General features: G+C 42.7%; 1 pseudogene; it reads right to left on the reverse strand.

The window, feature by feature from the left end:
- Positions 1-525: 525 nt before the first annotated feature.
- LOC129069740 (60S ribosomal protein L7a-like) lies at positions 526-5,312 on the reverse strand (annotated as a pseudogene).
- Between the last annotated feature and the right edge of the window lie 4,264 nt (positions 5,313-9,576).

The following is a 9,576-nucleotide window of genomic DNA, read 5'->3' on the forward strand; positions in this document are numbered from 1 at the left end:
AGTTGATACAAACAACCTCTTTTACAGAATGATGTGTTTACAAGATTTAATTCTTTCTGGACATGCTGCTATTATAGTCTATTACAATAATTTGATGCCCTTTCCATTTATGAAGAAAATTACTAAGGCAAGCATGTAAAATCAACCACAGAAACATCTCTTGTTGAAGCAATAGAAATACCTTTTAAGGTGAAAATACACTGAAAAGCTCCCACATTTTCTCTTTACTTATTTTTTCCCCCGCAGCTGGTTGAATCGTCATTACAGTGTCTGGGGTCTCTGGAAAGAACTGCCTGGTATTAAACCAGCTTGATAGCAGTTTTATTTCATCAGCAATGACAGCCTGCGAGACTGTTCTGTCCTGTGTAGAATGCTGTTGCTAGCTTTTTAATCATCATCTACTTCTGAAGATTATTCTTTCTCTAAATTAAAAAAAATGAATCCAGTTTGTTTTGTTGGCATGATTGTATGAGAATATTATTTTGAATATGTCACTTAAACATGATTTTATTGAAGTGATTATCTTTAAGTTTTCACGTCAGAACTAGCGATGCCTGTCTGACCATCTAGATCTTCTGGTTGTTCTCTCCCTTCCCTTGCTTTTAAAATTGTGATGTTGTGGCCTATAAACAGCAAAAAAACAAACAAACAAAAAAAAAAAACCCAATAATAAATAAAAAAAATCTTTTCACAGCATATTTTCCCCTTTGAGTTTTGCCTTCCACTGAATCTTCAGGGACAAAATGATCCACTTTTCTCTCTGTATTTTGTAAAAATTATGAAATGCCAAGCTGTGTTTATTTTTTACTTTGTCTTTTAGCTTTTCATATCTAGAATTCATCTTATTGAAACGAGTAGGCATCAGTGCTTTTCCCTTAGGTATTCAGAATGCTCTCATTATTTTGAAGGATAAGAGAGAGAAATAAAAAGGATATGTTTATCAGTGGAATTTGAGATTATTTTGAGCAATTGTTATTTGTAGGTGAGGCTAACTGTAGCATTCTCAATGGCAAGTTAAGTTTGTCCCATTTAACACCAATGATTCTATAATATTTTATACTGGTTTACATGTATATGTATATACGCATATCCATTTTATTTTAGAGTAGAATTTTGATAATTTGCCCTTAGCATTGTCTCTTTTCCCAGAGTTGCCTTCCTCTCTCTAGAAGACAGTTCTTTCTACCCATCTGGGGGCCATCTGAATATAGTAGGAATATTTTGGGGGAATAACTAATAATGCAGCTCTAGTAAAAATCTTTTGACTTTGAGAATTTGACAAACCTCAAAAGACATTTGACAGAAGGATACAGAACCCTCACTGAAACAAAATACCTATAGATATGTCATACAGATTGTGAGTGAAGACAGCTATGCCATTGGTTACCAAGGCAGCTACTCTTTCCTCTCAGTCTTGAACTGAAGGCTCATGGGTGTCTGCTTCTTTCTTTATATTGCTCCAGTCTATTTTTATGCAGATCAGTATTACCTATTTACACATCTGCCTCCACCAAAATGGCGAGCTCAGTCAGTCATGTGTCCTTTTAGTTCAATTATATTCTACCCACTGAGTAGAGCTGAGACAGCTTTTTTTAAAAAATTTTATTTTAATTTATTTTTTCAAATACATTTGTCTCTGCCTACCCCCCACCACTTTCCCTTGCCCCCTCCCTCCTTCCCTCCCTCAGCTCTTCCTCTTTGGTTTTGTCCATGAGTCCTTGCTATATGTTCCTTGACTTTCGCCTTCCCTTCCTATTCCCCGCCTCCCCTCCCCCCTTCCCTCTTGTCTCTGTTGGTTTCTTTTCCTTTCAATGTTGCTGGTCTTATTTTCCTTGCATCTTTGTATTGTTGGTTAGGTTCCACTTATAGGTGAGATCATATGGTATTTGTCTTTCACCCCCTGGCTTATTTCGCTTAGCATAATGCTCTCCAGTTCCATCCATGTTGTCGCGAAGTTTAGTAGTTCTTTTCTTCTTTCTTCTGCGTAGTATTCCATTGTGTATATGTACCATTACTTTTTGATCCAATCATCTACTGATGGGCACTGAAGTTGCTTCCAACACTTGGCTATTGTAAATTGTGCTGCTATGAACATTGGGGTGCATAGGTTCTTTTCTATTGGCGTATTGGGATTCTTAGCGTATAGTCCCAGCAGGGGAATCACTGGATCAAAAGGCAGTTCCACTTTCAGCTTTTTGAGGAAATTCCACACTACTTTCCACAGTGGGTGCACCAGTCTGCATTACCACCAACCGTGGACTACGGTTCCCTTTTCTCCACAGCCTCGCCAGCACCTGTTGTTTGTGGATCTGTTTACGATGGCCATTCTGACCGGTGTGAGGTGGTACCTCATGGTGGTTTTGATCTGCATTTCTCTGATGGCTAGTGATGCTGAGCATCCTTTCAAATACCTCTGGGCCCTCTGTATCTCCTCCTTGGAAAAGCATCTGCCCAGGTCCTTTGCCCATTTTTTGAATGGATCGTTTGTCTTCTTGGAGTGGAGTCGAGTGAGTTCTTTATATATCTTGGAGATCAAACCTCTGTCTGATGTATCATTAGTGAATATATCTTCCCATATGGTTGGCTCCCTTGTCATTTTGCTGATGTTTTCTTTAGCTGTGCAGAAGCTTCTTATTTTGATGAGGTCCCACTTGTTTATTCTTTCCTTTATGTCCCTTGCTTTAGGAGACATATTGGTGAAAAGATTGCTGCGTGGGATATCTGAGAGTTTCCTGCCAATGTTCTCCTCTAGGACTTTGATGGTGTTGCGACTTATATTTAAGTCTTTGATCCATCTTGAGTTTATTTTTGTGTATGGTGTCAGCTGATGATCCAATTTCAATTTTTTGCATGTAGCTGTCCAGCTCTCCCAACACCATTTGTTGAAGAGGCTGTTATTGTTCCATTTTATGCTTCTGCCCCCTTTGTCAAACATTAAATGCCCATAGAGACCTGGGCTTATTTCTGGGCTTTCTATTCTGTTCCACTGGTCTATGGGTCTGTTCTTGTGCCAACACCAGATTGTTTTGAGTATAGTGGCCTTGTAGTAGAGTTTGATGTCCAGTATTGTGATCCCTCCTACTTTGTGTTTCTTTCTCAAAATTGCTGAGGCTATTTGGGGTCGTTTATGGTTCCATATAAATTTTTGAAATGTCTGTTTTATTTCTGTGAAATATGTCATTGGTATCTTAATAGGGATTACGTTGAACCTGTAAATTGCTTTGTGTAGTATGGACATTTTGAGGATATTAATTCTTCCAATCCATGAGCACGGTATATGCTTCCATTTATTTGTGTCTTCCTTAATTTCTTTTTTCAATGTTGTATAGTTTTCTGTGTACAAGTCTTTTACGTCTTTGGTTCAATTTATATCTAGGTACTTTATTTTTCTTCTTGCTATATCGAATGGTATTTTTTTTCTGATTTCCTCTTCTTCTATTGTATTGCTGGTGTACAAAAATGCCTTTGATTTCTGAATGTTGACTTTGTATCCTGCTGTTTTGCCAAATTCACTTATTAGGTTGAGGAGTTTTTGGTAGAGTCTACAGGGTTCTCTATGTACACTATCATGTCATCTGCAAACAATGATAGCTTTACTTCCTCCTTTCCTATTTGGATGCCTTTTATCTCTTTCTCTTGTCTGACTGCTGTGGCCAGGACTTCCAATACGATGTTGAAAACAAGCGGTGAGAGTGGACATCCTTGTCGTGTTCCCAATCTTAGTGGGAAAGCTTTCAGTTTTTGCCCGTTGAGTATGATATTGGCTGTAGGTTTTTCATATATGGCCTTTATTATGTTGAGGAATGCCCCATTTATTCCCATTTTGCTGAGTGTGTTGATCATAAATGGGTGCTGTACCTTATCGAATGCTTTTTCTGCATCTATTGAGATGATCATGTGGTTTTTATCTTTTCTGTTATTTATGTGATGTATCACGTTTACTGTTTTGCGTATATTGCACCATGCCTGCTTGCCTGGGATGAATCCCACTTGATCGTGGTGGATAATCTTTTGAATGTATCGCTGGATGCGGTTTGCCAATATTTTGCTGAGGATTTTAGCATCTATGTTCATCAGTGAAATTGGCCTGTCGTTTTCTTTCTTTGTAGGGTCTTTATCTGGTTTTGGGATCAGGGTGATGCTGGCTTCTTAGAAAGAGTCTGGGAGTCTTCCCTCCTCTTGGACTTTTTGGAATAGTCTGAGAAGGACAAGGGTTAGCTCTTCCTTAAATGTTTTGTAAAATTCTCCTATGAAACCGTCCGGCCCTGGGCTTTTGTGTGCCGGGAGTTTCTTGATTACTGCTTCCATTTCCCCAGCTGTTATCGGTCTGTGCAAGCTTTCTGTTTCTTCCTCCTTCAGTGTTGGAAGATTATACTTTTCTAAAAATTTGTCCATTTCATCAAGATTTTCAAATTTCTTGGCATATAATTGTCCATAGTAGTTTCTGACGATCCTTTGTATTTCTGTGGTATCAGTTGTTATTTCTCCTCTTTCATTTCTGACATTATTAATTTGGGTCCTCTCCCTTTTTTTCTTGATGAGTCTGCTTAAAGGCTTGTCAATTTTATTTATCTTTTCAAAGAACCAACTTCTGGATTGGTTAATCCTCTGAATTGTTATTTTCGTGAGACAGCTTTTGATTTAATTTTTTTTTGAAGGAGAGGTTTTATTACTTTTATGTGTAGCAACCTCCATGGTGCACACTCAGCCCAGCCTGTGGCTAGTTCCTTGGCCTTGGCCTTTTCCAGCTTGGCAATGCAAGCCACCAACTTTGGACCCAGGACGTTACTTCCCCAGTGGTAGCGGATCTCATCGTATCTTGACATTGAAATTGGTCCGGAGAGATTCACTGCCTTAGCCAGAGCTCCTCTGTCAGAGTTAACCTGTGAGAAGGCAATGGTGGTGCAGGTCTTCCTGTGGACCAGATGCCCCAGCCTGGCCTTCCCCTTGATGATACAGTAGGGAACCCCCATCTTCCAGCACAAGGTAGGTGGGAAAATGACCCGCTCCATGGGACCCACATCATGTGTCATCACTACCAGCTGGGCCTTCTTGTTCTCCACCAGGGTGGTGGCGGTGTTAACCCCTGCTTGAAGGACAGGTAGCCTCTTGGTGGGGACATCGCCTTTGCTGGCAGCTTTTTACTTGGCCCAGGTCAGCAATCTCTGCTTCTTCTCTTGCTATGCCTCTGGTCGGTACTTGTGGGCCAGCTTTTCATTTAGTTTCTTGAAGAAGTGTTTTGATTGGGTCCTGGTTGGGCAATGGATTGCCAGGTCTTGGCCCGAGTGTCTATTATTGATTCGATCAATCATAGCAATTCTGCAATGGATAACTTCTGCACTTCGGACTGCTTCAGGGTTCCGGGCAGAGCAGGCATATTGACAGACTGGGAGTACTGTGAGGGGGACTGTGACTGGCTAAGGGGGTATGTGGTCTTGAAAAAACATGTTTTGTTTACAGGCCAAATCACCCTTCTTGTTTAATTTATAAATAAATGCTGCTGTGTGCATTAAGAAAAATTCCTCTTCATATCTTCAATCTACTTTCACTGACATTTTAGGCCCTTTCAATTATGTTAAAAGCAATTGTTCATGACCCTCCTTGCTTTGTCCTTATTTTATTCTTGGCTTTCTTTTTGCCTGGCTTCTGGCCTTCCCCTTCTCTCTCATTGTAGATACCAGTGCAACCCCTTTGGCTGGAAGGCAGATCTGCTGGTTTTTCTGGACCCTGACTCTTCCCTCTTCTAGTACCTCGGGTAGGTTATCCCATAAGTCCTTTCAACCCAAACTCCAGCACTAGATTATTGGTTGCTATTTGGACCCCCTTGGGGTGTTGTTTAAATATTTAGCTTACTTGTGTGATTCTCCAATGTCTTTCTAAAAAAGAGTGGATGGGAACTTTTAACTCACAGAGCAGTTAGTTTCTTAAAACTTTGTTGGTTATGTCTCAAAAGTAGGATATAAGTTACTTTCTGAAACATAAATGAAAACTAAATTAGCAGTTAGGAATAAATAGGACTATTACAGTGAGAAAGCCAGATGGGAAAAATCATATTGCTGGAAGGGCATCCTAACCAGGAGGACCTCTTTTCAGGTTAAAGATATTAGCTAATTACACTTATAAATTCCTTGTGTTCAGATTTTTGACATTTTATATTGGTTGCCTTTTAAAAAAAATCTTTTTTAACCCTCACCCGAGGGCATGCTCTTTGATTTTAGAGAGATGGGAAAGGAGGGAGGGAGAGAAACATCTATTAGTTTCCTCTGGGGATTGAACTTGCAACCTAGGCATGGGCCCTGACTGGGAATTGAACCTGTCATCTTCCAGTTTATGGGAGGATGCTTCAACCATCTGACCCACACTGGCCAGGGCTATCTTGGCCACCTTTGAGGTCTACATTAGAACTTTATTTGAGGTGCAGAGAAATCACTCACTTCACAGTTATCTTACAGGCTTCTTGATAAATACTATTGGTCTTTCTATCCAAAGAGGGTTTAATAATAAATCTGCATCCTTTAATGGAAATATCAAAGCACTGATGCTCTTCCTCTTCTACCCAAGATGTATGCCCTGACAGGATATTGTGTTATATCCCATTCCTCGTACACTGGGCAGTTACGTAGTTTGTACGGCAGCCTGAGTGAAACACTTTATCAGCCTTCAAAGTCAAAGTTATGAGAAGAGCTGCAAATGGAAGTTTCGGCGTTCATACTGCACAAAATGATATAAACTGGAGCCAGAGGGCAAAATTTGGGGACTGACATGAGCAATGATGAGGTGCCCTACATTCCTTAGGGAGCTTGGCTAGAACACAGGAGGTCAGGTTTGAGGAGGAATACATAATGAAGTTTCTTTGTCACCTTTGGTGACCATTTGGCCTCTTTGGAGTTCCATTTCCTCAGTAAAATTTAAATGTTAGGTGGCATTAGCAGTTTCTAACTCAGGCAGTGGGTTGAGTGTATTTTGATTGGTTGCAAAGTGTGTCACAGGTAATTTGTTACGAATTACATTTAAAATAGTGAGGTTTGAGAAATAATTTTGTTTTAAAAGAGTGAACTCAAGGCTGTTCCTGTAAAATTGTTCTTCTTGATTGCTTGAATTAAGGTGTGCTTTCATCAGTAAACAACTAGAGAGGTGTATTAATTTTCTAGGGCTGCCATAACAAAGTATCACAAACTAGATGGCTTAAAACAACAGATATTTATTCTCTCACAGTTCTGGAGGCCAAAAGTCCAAAATCAAGGTGTTGGTAGGGTCATGCCCCCTCTGAAGCCTCTAGGCTGCAGTCTGGTGAATCATGAATCCTAAATAACATCAGTCACATCCGCAGCCAGTGGGGAACTGCCCAGGCCCTTGTAAACAATGAGCTAATGCAAGTGTTAGCTTTCTTGGAGACAGAGCTATCTCTTGAGAAATTAGTGAAACATTCTCCATAGTTGAGGACATCAACTCCTCCGACTTCTGGATCTTTTGGTGAGGAGTCCTTCACTTGGCTTTGGGGTCCAACTGTCAGAGCTGTTTAGATGGACCTTACTGGAATGATCCCAGGTAACTGGGATTTATCCCGTCTTAAAAGTTTCTCAGAGAGCACATTTTCCTTAAGATCCACCTCAATGCTCAACACTTCCGCTCTCAATAGTTGTTCAGAATTTAATATTTAATGTGGTAGACCAAGAGGGTTTTCCTCTTTGTGCTTAAAGGAAATAGTGACATGCATTTCAAACTCCTTAAAATGAGCAACAAAATTCAATGCAGGCTTCTCGTGGAGGGCCCAAAGCGATTACAGGCAGCTAACCAGGGGGACCGGGATCAGAGTGGCACAGAGCTGGGAGCAGAGTCCCAGGTTTCCCGTAGGTTGGCTACGGTCTGCATGGGAACCAGAGCATGGCTGGGGAACCTGTGCTCCAAGGCCGTGACCCGTCTTCTCTCCCCTAAAACCTTTTATGAGACTTTGTGGCACGGCTGCTTCCTGAACAAGTCCGCCTGCCCGCGGGCAGCTGTGAGTTTTCCGTGGACTCAGCCCAGCTGAAAGATGCAGCCCTGCCCCTTGCTGGCTGCTGCGGCCTTGCTGACCACACCCCGGGGACCTCCGAGTTCGGTTTGGCAGCCTTCGTCCAATCACCTCTAACCACCAGCTTGTACATCAGCAACAGTGTGGTCGCCAACCACAAGCTCATGCTGTTGTCCATCAGATCACTTCAGCTATCAAACCTCGGCAGAGGCAGAGAGCCCCTTCTACGAGGACATACAGTACTTGTAAGTGCCAGGGGCAACGTACCCACTTCGCATGACTTCTAGGGCTCCACAGCAGAGCTCACCCACGGTGTGGAAGTGAAGCAGGGCCACCCTTGCTGCGCTGCCCTTCTGTCTCTTCTCTGCAGCCTCGGGAAGCAGCAGCCACTGCCTTGCTGGACGCCCCTCCTGGACCAAACTGTGCCCGCCGCCCGCCATTGTATCCCAGCGGCCGCCCACCAACAGCTTGGGAGCAGCTCGTCCACCACAAGTTCAAGCTGATTGGCAAGAACACTGTGCTCATGGCCAACTCTCCATGGGTGTGATATTTGATGTCTATGAGAAGGAGATCAATTTGGTGGCAGCCAAACGGAAATCGATCCTGGTCACCAGCTGCCCCTGGGGTCAGAGGTTCGGATCTGCCGTTGGTCCTACACCAAGATCTGAACTGGAACATTCTACTTTAGTTGACACAGAAAATCCAATAATGGCTTTTATAAGGGCAAGAGTAAAGGGAGGGTGACCGCAGTTTTTAACCTTATAATCCATACCTTTGAAGAATAAAACACTAAATGTAAGATGGTGAAAATAAGTTTCCTGCCATGTGAGTGACGGGGTAATCCCTGGAACTGGCTGGAGACGAGGCGCCGCAGGTGGTGCCCACTCAGTGCTCAGAGTGTGTGGAAGGCCCCCAGCAAGTCAGCCCGAATTCCACCTCTTTCTCTGGAACCCCAAACCGGAGCCTGAGGCATCGTGGCACCTCCTGTACCTCCTAAATTAAGAGCCACCCTACTGGGTAAGGAGCCTTAGAGGGTGCTCTGGGAGCTCTGGGGCCTCGCTCTTCAGCCTTAGTGGCCCAGCTCCGAGTTTCCAGATGGAGCTTAAGGACAACAGAGTTTAGAAGAATTTCATTATTTAAAATTAAAAAAAAAAATTTTTTTTTTGAGCTGTATCGCATGGCAAAGTCTCAAGCCTTTGATGAAAGTTGACGTCAGTCCCTTTCCCTGGGGCACATGCTGAGAGAGCAGGCCTGACCTCAGGCCTCAAGGTTTCGTTTTCCAGGCCTTGTCTGGAAGGTTGGAGTTGTGGGCTGGGGCCCGGCTCTGTCACCTCCTCTTCGGCTAGCTGGGGACCTCTTGGAGGTTCAGTTTCCTCACCAGTCAAAGCAATGACAGCCCTTCTCTCGCAGAGTTGTTGTGAGGATTGAACAGTCACTGGCAGCCTGCCTCACCCACGGCACGTATTTAGAGTAAATGGCGGCTCTGGTCATTAGCAATACTCTCGGCCCTGCTGGTCCATGGTCAGCACACTCATTTTCATGACAGCACTTATCCCATCTGTGCA

The sequence above is a fragment of the Pteronotus mesoamericanus genome, unplaced genomic scaffold (genome assembly GCF_021234165.1).
Source record: "Pteronotus mesoamericanus isolate MK-2021 breed Mesoamerican mustached bat unplaced genomic scaffold, CSHL_Meso_final contig_24, whole genome shotgun sequence".
Classification (NCBI taxonomy): Eukaryota; Metazoa; Chordata; class Mammalia; order Chiroptera; family Mormoopidae; genus Pteronotus; species Pteronotus mesoamericanus.